Source organism: Rhyacophila brunnea, unplaced genomic scaffold (genome assembly GCF_057557595.1).
Source record: "Rhyacophila brunnea isolate RB1 unplaced genomic scaffold, BYU_Rbru_1.0 scaffold_10, whole genome shotgun sequence".
In the NCBI taxonomy this organism is placed as follows: domain Eukaryota; kingdom Metazoa; phylum Arthropoda; class Insecta; order Trichoptera; family Rhyacophilidae; genus Rhyacophila; species Rhyacophila brunnea.
Window position 1 is genome coordinate 45019739 of NW_028232752.1, and position 14907 is coordinate 45034645.

Sequence of the window (14907 nt, forward strand, 5' to 3'; positions counted from 1 at the left end):
ACGCTCACTTCTTCTTATCTCGCGAAAGTAAAAAAATGATATTATTATGGTATTTAGAGCGCCGCTAGAAGCGACACATGCTTACGTATTGAAAGTAAAAAATGATATTATTATGATATTTAGAGCGCCGCTAAAAGCGACACATGCGCCAAGCCGTGCTTTTCGTTAAGTTTCGCTTTTTTATAGACTCCAGCTAGCTCTTAAAGGCTGTCGCGACCCCTGCGGGTGACCGGCGGAATTTACTGCGACTCTCTCAAGGTGGCAGCGGGCCTTGTTGTCCAATTAATGACGTGCATAAACGGATGCGCAGGATTCCCACGCTCACTTCTTCTTCTCTCGCGAAAGTAAAAAAATGATATTAATATGGTATTTAGAGCGCCGCTAAAAGCGACACATGCGCCAAGCCGTGCTTTTCGTTAAGTTTCGCTTTTTTATAGACTCCAGCTAGCTCTTAAAGGCTGTCGCGACCCCTGCGGGTGACCGGCGGAATTTACTGCGACTCTCTCAAGGTGGCAGCGGGCCTTGTTGTCCAATTAATGACGTGCATAAACGGATGCGCAGGATTCCCACGCTCACTTCTTCTTCTCTCGCGAAAGTAAAAAAATGATATTATTATGGTATTTAGAGCGCCGCTAAAAGCAACACATGCGCCGCGCCGGTGCTTCTCGTTAAGTTTCGCTTTTAATAGACTCCAGCTAGCTCTTAAAGGCTGTCGCGACCCCTGCGGGTGACCGTCGGAATTTACTGCGACTCTCTCAAGGTGGCCGCGGGCCTTGTTGTCCAATTAATGACGTGCATAAACGGATGCGCAGGATTCCCACGCTCACTTCTTCTTATCTCGCGAAAGTAAAAAAATGATATTATTATGGTATTTAGAGCGCCGCTAAAAGCGACACATGCGCCGCGCCGTGCTTTTCGTTAAGTTTCGCTTTTTTATAGACTCCAGCTAGCTCTTAAAGGCTGTCGCGACCCCTGCGGGTGACCGGTGGAATTTACTGCGACTCTCTCAAGGTGGCAGCGGGCCTTGTTGTCCAATTAATGACGTGCATAAACGGATGCGCAGGATTCCCACGCTCACTTCTTCTTCTCTCGCGAAAGTAAAAAAATGATATTATTATGGTATTTAGAGCGCCGCCAAAAGCGACACATGCGCCGCGCCGGTGCTTCTTGTAAGGTTTCGCTTTTTATAGACTCCAAGTAGCACTTAAAGGCTGTCGCGACCCCTGCGGGTGACCGGCGGAATTTACTGCGACTCTCTCAAGGTAGCCGCGGGCCTTGTTGTCCAATTAATGACGTGCATAAACGGATGCGCAGGATTCCCACGCTCACTTCTTCTTATCTCGCGAAAGTAAAAAAATGATATTATTATGGTATTTAGAGCGCCGCTAGAAGCGACACATGCTTACGTATTGAAAGTAAAAAATGATATTATTATGGTATTTAGAGCGCCGCTAAAAGCGACACATGCGCCGCGCCGGTGCTTCTCGTTAAGTTTCGCTTTTTATAGACTCCAGCTAGCTCTTAAAAGCTGTCGCGACCCCTGCGGGTGACTTTACTGCGACTCTCTCAAGGTGGCCGCGGGCCTTGTTGTCCAATTAATGACGTGCATAAACGGATGCGCAGGATTCCCACGCTCACTTCTTCTTATCTCGCGAAAGTAAAAAAATGATATTATTATGGTATTTAGAGCGCCGCTAAAAGCGACACATGCGCCGCGCCGTGCTTTTCGTTAAGTTTCGCTTTTTTATAGACTCCAGCTAGCTCTTAAAGGCTGTCGCGACCCCTGCGGGTGACCGGTGGAATTTACTGCGACTCTCTCAAGGTGGCAGCGGGCCTTGTTGTCCAATTAATGACGTGCATAAACGGATGCGCAGGATTCCCACGCTCACTTCTTCTTCTCTCGCGAAAGTAAAAAAATGATATTATTATGGTATTTAGAGCGCCGCCAAAAGCGACACATGCGCCGCGCCGGTGCTTCTTGTTAGGTTTCGCTTTTTATAGACTCCAGGTAGCACTTAAAGGCTGTCGCGACCCCTGCGGGTGACCGGCGGAATTTACTGCGACTCTCTCAAGGTAGCCGCGGGCCTTGTTGTCCAATTAATGACGTGCATAAACGGATGCGCAGGATTCCCACGCTCACTTCTTCTTATCTCGCGAAAGTAAAAAAATGATATTATTATGGTATTTAGAGCGCCGCTAGAAGCGACACATGCTTACGTATTGAAAGTAAAAAATGATATTATTATGGTATTTAGAGCGCCGCTAAAAGCGACACATGCGCCGCGCCGGTGCTTCTCGTTAAGTTTCGCTTTTTATAGACTCCAGCTAGCTCTTAAAAGCTGTCGCGACCCCTGCGGGTGACTTTACTGCGACTCTCTCAAGGTGGCCGCGGGCCTTGTTGTCCAATTAATGACGTGCATAAACGGATGCGCAGGATTCCCACGCTCACTTCTTCTTATCTCGCGAAAGTAAAAAAATGATATTATTATGGTATTTAGAGCGCCGCTAAAAGCGACACATGCGCCGCGCCGTGCTTTTCGTTAAGTTTCGCTTTTTTATAGACTCCAGCTAGCTCTTAAAGGCTGTCGCGACCCCTGCGGGTGACCGGTGGAATTTACTGCGACTCTCTCAAGGTGGCAGCGGGCCTTGTTGTCCAATTAATGACGTGCATAAACGGATGCGCAGGATTCCCACGCTCACTTCTTCTTCTCTCGCGAAAGTAAAAAAATGATATTATTATGGTATTTAGAGCGCCGCCAAAAGCGACACATGCGCCGCGCCGGTGCTTCTTGTTAGGTTTCGCTTTTTATAGACTCCAGGTAGCACTTAAAGGCTGTCGCGACCCCTGCGGGTGACCGGCGGAATTTACTGCGACTCTCTCAAGGTAGCCGCGGGCCTTGTTGTCCAATTAATGACGTGCATAAACGGATGCGCAGGATTCCCACGCTCACTTCTTCTTTTCTCGCGAAAGTAAAAAAATGATATTATTATGGTATTTAGAGCGCCGCCAAAAGCGACACATACGCCGCGCCGGTGCTTCTCGTTAAGTTTTGCTTTTTATAGACTCCAGCTAGCTCTTAAAGGCTGTCGCGACCCCTGCGGGTGACCGGCGGAATTTAATGCGACTCTCTCAAGGTGGCAGCGGGCCTTGTTGTCCAATTAATGACGTGCATAAACGGATGCGCAGGATTCCCACGCTCACTTCTTCTTCTCTCGCGAAAGTAAAAAAATGATATTATTATGGTATTTAGAGCGCCGCCAAAAGCGACACATGCGCCGCGCCGGTGCTTCTTGTTAAGTTTCGCTTTTTATAGACTCCAGGTAGCACTTAAAGGCTGTCGCGACCCCTGCGGGTGACCGGCGGAATTTACTGCGACTCTCTCCAGGTGGCCGCGGGCCTTGTTGTCCAATTAATGACGTGCATAAACGGATGCGCAGGATTCCCACGCTCACTTCTTCTTATCTCGCGAAAGTAAAAAAATGATATTATTATGGTATTTAGAGCGCCGCTAAAAGCGACACATGCGCCGCGCCGTGCTTCTCGTTAAGTTTCGCTTTTTTATAGACTCCAGCTAGCTCTTAAAGGCTGTCGCGACCCCTGCGGGTGACCGGCGGAATTTACTGCGACTCTCTCAAGGTGGCCGCGGGCCTTGTTGTCCAATTAATGACGTGCATAAACGGATGCGCAGGATTCCCACGCTCACTTCTTCTTATCTCGCGAAAGCAAAAAAATGATATTATTATGGTATTTAGAGCGCCGCTAAAAGCGACACTTGCGCCGCGCCGTGCTTCTCGTTAAGTTTCGCTTTTTAAGAGACTCCAGCTGGCTCTTAAAGGCTGTCGCGACCCCTGCGGGTGACCGGCGGAATTTACTGCGACTCTCTCAAGGTGGCCGCGGGCCTTATTGTCCAATTAATGACGTGCATAAACGGATGCGCAGGATTCCCACGCTCACTTCTTCTTATCTCGCGAAAGTAAAAAAATGATATTATTATGGTATTTAGAGCGCCGCTAGAAGCGACACATGCTTACGTATTGAAAGTAAAAAATGATATTATTATGGTATTTAGAGCGCCGCTAAAAGCGACACATGCGCCGCGCTGGTGCTCCTCGTTAAGTTTCGCTTTTTATAGACTCCAGCTAGCTCTTAAAGGCTGTCGCGACCCCTGCGGGTGACCGGCGGAATTTACTGCGACTCTCTCAAGGTGGCCGCGGGCCTTGTTGTCCAATTATTGACGTGCATAAACGGATGCGCAGGATTCCCATGCTCACTTCTTCTTATCTCGCGAAAGTAAAAAAATGATATTATTATGGTATTTAGAGCGCCGTTAAAAGCGACACATGCGCCAAGCCGTGCTTTTCGTTAAGTTTCGCTTTTTTATAGACTCCAGCTAGCTCTTAAAGGCTGTCGCGACCCCTGCGGGTGACCGGCGGAATTTACTGCGACTCTCTCAAGGTGGCAGCGGGCCTTGTTGTCCAATTAATGACGTGCATAAACGGATGCGCAGGATTCCCACGCTCACTTCTTCTTCTCTCGCGAAAGTAAAAAAATGATATTATTATGGTATTTAGAGCGCCGCTAAAAGCAACACATGCGCCGCGCCGGTGCTTCTCGTTAAGTTTCGCTTTTAATAGACTCCAGCTAGCTCTTAAAGGCTGTCGCGACCCCTGCGGGTGACCGTCGGAATTTACTGCGACTCTCTCAAGGTGGCCGCGGGCCTTGTTGTCCAATTAATGACGTGCATAAACGGATGCGCAGGATTCCCACGCTCACTTCTTCTTATCTCGCGAAAGTAAAAAAATGATATTATTATGGTATTTAGAGCGCCGCTAAGAGCGACACATGCGCCGCGCCGTGCTTTTCGTTAAGTTTCGCTTTTTTATAGACTCCAGCTAGCTCTTAAAGGCTTTCGCGACCCCTGCGGGTGACCGGCGGAATTTACTGCGACTCTCTCAAGGTGGCCGCGGGCCTTGTTGTCCAATTAATGACGTGCATAAACGGATGCGCAGGATTCCCACGCTCACTTCTTCTTATCTCGCGAAAGTAAAAAAATGATATTATTATGGTATTTAGAGCGCCGCTAGAAGCGACACATGCTTACGTATTGAAAGTAAAAAATGATATTATTATGGTATTTAGAGCGCCGCTAAAAGCGACACATGCGCCGCGCCGGTGCTCCTCGTTAAGTTTCACTTTTTATAGACTCCAGCTAGCTCTTAAAGGCTGTCGCGACCCCTGCGGGTGACCGGCGGAATTTACTGCGACTCTCTCAAGGTGGCCGCGGGCCTTGTTGTCCAATTATTGACGTGCATAAACGGATGCGCAGGATTCCCACGCTCACTTCTTCTTATCTCGCGAAAGTAAAAAAATGATATTATTATGGTATTTAGAGCGCCGCTAAAAGCGACACATGCGCCAAGCCGTGCTTTTCGTTAAGTTTCGCTTTTTTATAGACTCCAGCTAGCTCTTAAAGGCTGTCGCGACCCCTGCGGTGACCGGCGGAATTTACTGCGACTCTCTCAAGGTGGCAGCGGGCCTTGTTGTCCAATTAATGACGTGCATAAACGGATGCGCAGGATTCCCACGCTCACTTCTTCTTCTCTCGCGAAAGTAAAAAAATGATATTATTATGGTATTTAGAGCGCCGCTAAAAGCAACACATGCGCCGCGCCGGTGCTTCTCGTTAAGTTTCGCTTTTAATAGACTCCAGCTAGCTCTTAAAGGCTGTCGCGACCCCTGCGGGTGACCGTCGGAATTTACTGCGACTCTCTCAAGGTGGCCGCGGGCCTTGTTGTCCAATTAATGACGTGCATAAACGGATGCGCAGGATTCCCACGCTCACTTCTTCTTATCTCGCGAAAGTAAAAAAATGATATTATTATGGTATTTAGAGCGCCGCTAAAAGCGACACATGCGCCGCGCCGTGCTTTTCGTTAAGTTTCGCTTTTTTATAGACTCCAGCTAGCTCTTAAAGGCTGTCGCGACCCCTGCGGGTGACCGGTGGAATTTACTGCGACTCTCTCAAGGTGGCAGCGGGCCTTGTTGTCCAATTAATGACGTGCATAAACGGATGCGCAGGATTCCCACGCTCACTTCTTCTTCTCTCGCGAAAGTAAAAAAATGATATTATTATGGTATTTAGAGCGCCGCCAAAAGCGACACATGCGCCGCGCCGGTGCTTCTTGTTAGGTTTCGCTTTTTATAGACTCCAGGTAGCACTTAAAGGCTGTCGCGACCCCTGCGGGTGACCGGCGGAATTTACTGCGACTCTCTCAAGGTAGCCGCGGGCCTTGTTGTCCAATTAATGACGTGCATAAACGGATGCGCAGGATTCCCACGCTCACTTCTTCTTATCTCGCGAAAGTAAAAAAATGATATTATTATGGTATTTAGAGCGCCGCTAGAAGCGACACATGCTTACGTATTGAAAGTAAAAAATGATATTATTATGGTATTTAGAGCGCCGCTAAAAGCGACACATGCGCCGCGCCGGTGCTTCTTGTTAAGTTTCGCTTTTTATAGACTCCAGCTAGCTCTTAAAAGCTGTCGCGACCCCTGCGGGTGACTTTACTGCGACTCTCTCAAGGTGGCCGCGGGCCTTGTTGTCCAATTAATGACGTGCATAAACGGATGCGCAGGATTCCCACGCTCACTTCTTCTTATCTCGCGAAAGTAAAAAAATGATATTATTATGGTATTTAGAGCGCCGCTAAAAGCGACACATGCGCCGCGCCGTGCTTTTCGTTAAGTTTCGCTTTTTTATAGACTCCAGCTAGCTCTTAAAGGCTGTCGCGACCCCTGCGGGTGACCGGTGGAATTTACTGCGACTCTCTCAAGGTGGCAGCGGGCCTTGTTGTCCAATTAATGACGTGCATAAACGGATGCGCAGGATTCCCACGCTCACTTCTTCTTCTCTCGCGAAAGTAAAAAAATGATATTATTATGGTATTTAGAGCGCCGCCAAAAGCGACACATGCGCCGCGCCGGTGCTTCTTGTTAGGTTTCGCTTTTTATAGACTCCAGGTAGCACTTAAAGGCTGTCGCGACCCCTGCGGGTGACCGGCGGAATTTACTGCGACTCTCTCAAGGTAGCCGCGGGCCTTGTTGTCCAATTAATGACGTGCATAAACGGATGCGCAGGATTCCCACGCTCACTTCTTCTTATCTCGCGAAAGTAAAAAAATGATATTATTATGGTATTTAGAGCGCCGCTAGAAGCGACACATGCTTACGTATTGAAAGTAAAAAATGATATTATTATGGTATTTAGAGCGCCGCTAAAAGCGACACATGCGCCGCGCCGGTGCTTCTCGTTAAGTTTCGCTTTTTATAGACTCCAGCTAGCTCTTAAAAGCTGTCGCGACCCCTGCGGGTGACTTTACTGCGACTCTCTCAAGGTGGCCGCGGGCCTTGTTGTCCAATTAATGACGTGCATAAACGGATGCGCAGGATTCCCACGCTCACTTCTTCTTATCTCGCGAAAGTAAAAAAATGATATTATTATGGTATTTAGAGCGCCGCTAAAAGCGACACATGCGCCGCGCCGTGCTTTTCGTTAAGTTTCGCTTTTTTATAGACTCCAGCTAGCTCTTAAAGGCTGTCGCGACCCCTGCGGGTGACCGGTGGAATTTACTGCGACTCTCTCAAGGTGGCAGCGGGCCTTGTTGTCCAATTAATGACGTGCATAAACGGATTCGCAGGATTCCCACGCTCACTTCTTCTTCTCTCGCGAAAGTAAAAAAATGATATTATTATGGTATTTAGAGCGCCGCCAAAAGCGACACATGCGCCGCGCCGGTGCTTCTTGTTAGGTTTCGCTTTTTATAGACTCCAGGTAGCACTTAAAGGCTGTCGCGACCCCTGCGGGTGACCGGCGGAATTTACTGCGACTCTCTCAAGGTAGCCGCGGGCCTTGTTGTCCAATTAATGACGTGCATAAACGGATGCGCAGGATTCCCACGCTCACTTCTTCTTCTCTCGCGAAAGTAAAAAAATGATATTATTATGGTATTTAGAGCGCCGCCAAAAGCGACACATGCGCCGCGCCGGTGCTTCTTGTTAGGTTTCGCTTTTTATAGACTCCAGGTAGCACTTAAAGGCTGTCGCGACCCCTGCGGGTGACCGGTGGAATTTACTGCGACTCTCTCAAGGTGGCAGCGGGCCTTGTTGTCCAATTAATGACGTGCATAAACGGATGCGCAGGATTCCCACGCTCACTTCTTCTTCTCTCGCGAAAGTAAAAAAATGATATTATTATGGTATTTAGAGCGCCGCCAAAAGCGACACATGCGCCGCGCCGGTGCTTCTTGTTAGGTTTCGCTTTTTATAGACTCCAGGTAGCACTTAAAGGCTGTCGCGACCCCTGCGGGTGACCGGCGGAATTTACTGCGACTCTCTCAAGGTAGCCGCGGGCCTTGTTGTCCAATTAATGACGTGCATAAACGGATGCGCAGGATTCCCACGCTCACTTCTTCTTATCTCGCGAAAGTAAAAAAATGATATTATTATGGTATTTAGAGCGCCGCCAAAAGCGACACATACGCCGCGCCGGTGCTTCTCGTTAAGTTTTGCTTTTTATAGACTCCAGCTAGCTCTTAAAGGCTGTCGCGACCCCTGCGGGTGACCGGCGGAATTTAATGCGACTCTCTCAAGGTGGCCGCGGGCCTTGTTGTCCAATTAATGACGTGCATAAACGGATGCGCAGGATTCCCACGCTCACTTCTTCTTATCTCGCGAAAGTAAAAAAATGATATTATTATGGTATTTAGAGCGCCGCTAAAAGCGACACATGCGCCGCGCCGTGCTTCTCGTTAAGTTTCGCTTTTTTATAGACTCCAGCTAGCTCTTAAAGGCTGTCGCGACCCCTGCGGGTGACCGGCGGAATTTACTGCGACTCTCTCAAGGTGGCCGCGGGCCTTGTTGTCCAATTAATGACGTGCATAAACGGATGCGCAGGATTCCTACGCTCACTTCTTCTTATCTCGCGAAAGCAAAAAAATGATATTATTATGGTATTTAGAGCGCCGCTAAAAGCGACACTTGCGCCGCGCCGTGCTTCTCGTTAAGTTTCGCTTTTTAAGAGACTCCAGCTGGCTCTTAAAGGCTGTCGCGACCCCTGCGGGTGACCGGCGGAATTTACTGCGACTCTCTCAAGGTGGCCGCGGGCCTTATTGTCCAATTAATGACGTGCATAAACGGATGCGCAGGATTCCCACGCTCACTTCTTCTTATCTCGCGAAAGTAAAAAAATGATATTATTATGGTATTTAGAGCGCCGCTAGAAGCGACACATGCTTACGTATTGAAAGTAAAAAATGATATTATTATGGTATTTAGAGCGCCGCTAAAAGCGACACATGCGCCGCGCTGGTGCTCCTCGTTAAGTTTCGCTTTTTATAGACTCCAGCTAGCTCTTAAAGGCTGTCGCGACCCCTGCGGGTGACCGGCGGAATTTACTGCGACTCTCTCAAGGTGGCCGCGGGCCTTGTTGTCCAATTATTGACGTGCATAAACGGATGCGCAGGATTCCCACGCTCACTTCTTCTTATCTCGCGAAAGTAAAAAAATGATATTATTATGGTATTTAGAGCGCCGCTAAAAGCGACACATGCGCCAAGCCGTGCTTTTCGTTAAGTTTCGCTTTTTTATAGACTCCAGCTAGCTCTTAAAGGCTGTCGCGACCCCTGCGGGTGACCGGCGGAATTTACTGCGACTCTCTCAAGGTGGCAGCGGGCCTTGTTGTCCAATTAATGACGTGCATAAACGGATGCGCAGGATTCCCACGCTCACTTCTTCTTCTCTCGCGAAAGTAAAAAAATGATATTATTATGGTATTTAGAGCGCCGCTAAAAGCAACACATGCGCCGCGCCGGTGCTTCTCGTTAAGTTTCGCTTTTAATAGACTCCAGCTAGCTCTTAAAGGCTGTCGCGACCCCTGCGGGTGACCGTCGGAATTTACTGCGACTCTCTCAAGGTGGCCGCGGGCCTTGTTGTCCAATTAATGACGTGCATAAACGGATGCGCAGGATTCCCACGCTCACTTCTTCTTATCTCGCGAAAGTAAAAAAATGATATTATTATGGTATTTAGAGCGCCGCTAAGAGCGACACATGCGCCGCGCCGTGCTTTTCGTTAAGTTTCGCTTTTTTATAGACTCCAGCTAGCTCTTAAAGGCTTTCGCGACCCCTGCGGGTGACCGGCGGAATTTACTGCGACTCTCTCAAGGTGGCCGCGGGCCTTGTTGTCCAATTAATGACGTGCATAAACGGATGCGCAGGATTCCCACGCTCACTTCTTCTTATCTCGCGAAAGTAAAAAAATGATATTATTATGGTATTTAGAGCGCCGCTAAAAGCGACACATGCGCCGCGCCGTGCTTTTCGTTAAGTTTCGCTTTTTTATAGACTCCAGCTAGCTCTTAAAGGCTGTCGCGACCCCTGCGGGTGACCGGTGGAATTTACTGCGACTCTCTCAAGGTGGCAGCGGGCCTTGTTGTCCAATTAATGACGTGCATAAACGGATGCGCAGGATTCCCACGCTCACTTCTTCTTCTCTCGCGAAAGTAAAAAAATGATATTATTATGGTATTTAGAGCGCCGCCAAAAGCGACACATGCGCCGCGCCGGTGCTTCTTGTTAGGTTTCGCTTTTTATAGACTCCAGGTAGCACTTAAAGGCTGTCGCGACCCCTGCGGGTGACCGGCGGAATTTACTGCGACTCTCTCAAGGTAGCCGCGGGCCTTGTTGTCCAATTAATGACGTGCATAAACGGATGCGCAGGATTCCCACGCTCACTTCTTCTTATCTCGCGAAAGTAAAAAAATGATATTATTATGGTATTTAGAGCGCCGCTAGAAGCGACACATGCTTACGTATTGAAAGTAAAAAATGATATTATTATGGTATTTAGAGCGCCGCTAAAAGCGACACATGCGCCGCGCCGGTGCTTCTCGTTAAGTTTCGCTTTTTATAGACTCCAGCTAGCTCTTAAAAGCTGTCGCGACCCCTGCGGGTGACTTTACTGCGACTCTCTCAAGGTGGCCGCGGGCCTTGTTGTCCAATTAATGACGTGCATAAACGGATGCGCAGGATTCCCACGCTCACTTCTTCTTATTTCGCGAAAGTAAAAAAATGATATTATTATGGTATTTAGAGCGCCGCTAAAAGCGACACATGCGCCGCGCCGTGCTTTTCGTTAAGTTTCGCTTTTTTATAGACTCCAGCTAGCTCTTAAAGGCTGTCGCGACCCCTGCGGGTGACCGGTGGAATTTACTGCGACTCTCTCAAGGTGGCAGCGGGCCTTGTTGTCCAATTAATGACGTGCATAAACGGATGCGCAGGATTCCCACGCTCACTTCTTCTTCTCTCGCGAAAGTAAAAAAATGATATTATTATGGTATTTAGAGCGCCGCCAAAAGCGACACATGCGCCGCGCCGGTGCTTCTTGTTAGGTTTCGCTTTTTATAGACTCCAGGTAGCACTTAAAGGCTGTCGCGACCCCTGCGGGTGACCGGCGGAATTTACTACGACTCTCTCAAGGTAGCCGCGGGCCTTGTTGTCCAATTAATGACGTGCATAAACGGATGCGCAGGATTCCCACGCTCACTTCTTCTTATCTCGCGAAAGTAAAAAAATGATATTATTATGGTATTTAGAGCGCCGCTAGAAGCGACACATGCTTACGTATTGAAAGTAAAAAATGATATTATTATGGTATTTAGAGCGCCGCTAAAAGCGACACATGCGCCGCGCCGGTGCTTCTCGTTAAGTTTCGCTTTTTATAGACTCCAGCTAGCTCTTAAAAGCTGTCGCGACCCCTGCGGGTGACTTTACTGCGACTCTCTCAAGGTGGCCGCGGGCCTTGTTGTCCAATTAATGACGTGCATAAACGGATGCGCAGGATTCCCACGCTCACTTCTTCTTATCTCGCGAAAGTAAAAAAATGATATTATTATGGTATTTAGAGCGCCGCTAAAAGCGACACATGCGCCGCGCCGTGCTTTTCGTTAAGTTTCGCTTTTTTATAGACTCCAGCTAGCTCTTAAAGGCTGTCGCGACCCCTGCGGGTGACCGGTGGAATTTACTGCGACTCTCTCAAGGTGGCAGCGGGCCTTGTTGTCCAATTAATGACGTGCATAAACGGATTCGCAGGATTCCCACGCTCACTTCTTCTTCTCTCGCGAAAGTAAAAAAATGATATTATTATGGTATTTAGAGCGCCGCCAAAAGCGACACATGCGCCGCGCCGGTGCTTCTTGTTAGGTTTCGCTTTTTATAGACTCCAGGTAGCACTTAAAGGCTGTCGCGACCCCTGCGGGTGACCGGCGGAATTTACTGCGACTCTCTCAAGGTAGCCGCGGGCCTTGTTGTCCAATTAATGACGTGCATAAACGGATGCGCAGGATTCCCACGCTCACTTTTTCTTATCTCGTGAAAGTAAAAAAATGATATTATTATGGTATTTAGAGCGCCGCCAAAAGCGACACATACGCCGCGCCGGTGCTTCTCGTTAAGTTTTGCTTTTTATAGACTCCAGCTAGCTCTTAAAGGCTGTCGCGACCCCTGCGGGTGACCGGCGGAATTTAATGCGACTCTCTCAAGGTGGCCGCGGGCCTTGTTGTCCAATTAATGACGTGCATAAACGGATGCGCAGGATTCCCACGCTCACTTCTTCTTATCTCGCGAAAGTAAAAAAATGATATTATTATGGTATTTAGAGCGCCGCTAAAAGCGACACATGCGCCGCGCCGTGCTTCTCGTTAAGTTTCGCTTTTTTATAGACTCCAGCTAGCTCTTAAAGGCTGTCGCGACCCCTGCGGGTGACCGGCGGAATTTACTGCGACTCTCTCAAGGTGGCCGCGGGCCTTGTTGTCCAATTAATGACGTGCATAAACGGATGCGCAGGATTCCCACGCTCACTTCTTCTTATCTCGCGAAAGCAAAAAAATGATATTATTATGGTATTTAGAGCGCCGCTAAAAGCGACACTTGCGCCGCGCCGTGCTTCTCGTTAAGTTTCGCTTTTTAAGAGACTCCAGCTGGCTCTTAAAGGCTGTCGCGACCCCTGCGGGTGACCGGCGGAATTTACTGCGACTCTCTCAAGGTGGCCGCGGGCCTTGTTGTCCAATTAATGACGTGCATAAACGGATGCGCAGGATTCTTACGCTCACTACTTCTTCTCTCGCGAAAGTAAAAAAATGATATTATTATGGTATTTAGAGCGCCGCCAAAAGCGACACATGCGCCGCGCCGGTGCTTCTTGTTAGGTTTCGCTTTTTATAGACTCCAGGTAGCACTTAAAGGCTGTCGCGACCCCTGCGGGTGACCGGCGGAATTTACTGCGACTCTCTCAAGGTAGCCGCGGGCCTTGTTGTCCAATTAATGACGTGCATAAACGGATGCGCAGGATTCCCACGCTCACTTCTTCTTATCTCGCGAAAGTAAAAAAATGATATTATTATGGTATTTAGAGCGCCGCTAAAAGCGACACATGCGCCGCGCCGTGCTTCTCGTTAAGTTTCGCTTTTTTATAGACTCCAGCTAGCTCTTAAAGGCTGTCGCGACCCCTGCGGGTGACCGGCGGAATTTACTGCGACTCTCTCAAGGTGGCCGCGGGCCTTGTTGTCCAATTAATGACGTGCATAAACGGATGCGCAGGATTCCCACGCTCACTTCTTCTTATCTCGCGAAAGTAAAAAAATGATATGATTATGGTATTTAGAGCGCCGCCAAAAGCGACACATGCGCCGCGCCGTGCTTCTCGTTAAGTTTCGCTTTTTATAGACTCCAGCTAGCTCTTAAAGGCTGTCGCGACCCCTGCGGGTGACCGGCGGAATTTACTGCGACTCTCTCAAGGTGGCCGCGGGCCTTGTTGTCCAATTAATGACGTGCATAAACGGATGCGCAGGATTCCCACGCTCACTTCTTCTTCTCTCGCGAAAGTAAAAAAATGATATTATTATGGTATTTAGAGCGCCGCCAAAAGCGACACATGCGCCGCGCCGGTGCTTCTTGTTAGGTTTCGCTTTTTATAGACTCCAGGTAGCACTTAAAGGCTGTCGCGACCCCTGCGGGTGACCGGCGGAATTTACTGCGACTCTCTCAAGGTAGCCGCGGGCCTTGTTGTCCAATTAATGACGTGCATAAACGGATGCGCAGGATTCCCACGCTCACTTCTTCTTATCTCGCGAAAGTAAAAAAATGATATTATTATGGTATTTAGAGCGCCGCCAAAAGCGACACATACGCCGCGCCGGTGCTTCTCGTTAAGTTTTGCTTTTTATAGACTCCAGCTAGCTCTTAAAGGCTGTCGCGACCCCTGCGGGTGACCGGCGGAATTTAATGCGACTCTCTCAAGGTGGCCGCGGGCCTTGTTGTCCAATTAATGACGTGCATAAACGGATGCGCAGGATTCCCACGCTCACTTCTTCTTATCTCGCGAAAGTAAAAAAATGATATGATTATGGTATTTAGAGCGCCGCCAAAAGCGACACATGCGCCGCGCCGGTGCTTCTCGTTAAGTTTCGCTTTTTATAGACTCCAGCTAGCTCTTAAAGGCTGTCGCGACCCCTGCGGGTGACCGGCGGAATTTACTGCGACTCTCTCAATGTAGCCGCGGGCCTTGTTGTCCAATTAATGACGTGCATAAACGGATGCGCAGGATTCCCACGCTCACTTCTTCTTATCTCGCGAAAGTAAAAAAATGATATTATTATGGTATATAGAGCGCCGCTAGAAGCGACACATGCTTACGTATTGAAAGTAAAAAATGATATTATTATGGTATTTAGAGCGCCGCTAAAAGCGACACATGCGCTGCGCCGGTGCTTCTCGTTAAGTTTCGCTTTTTATAGACTCCAGCTAGCTCTTAAAGGCTGTCGCGACCCCTGCGGGTGACCGGCGGAATTT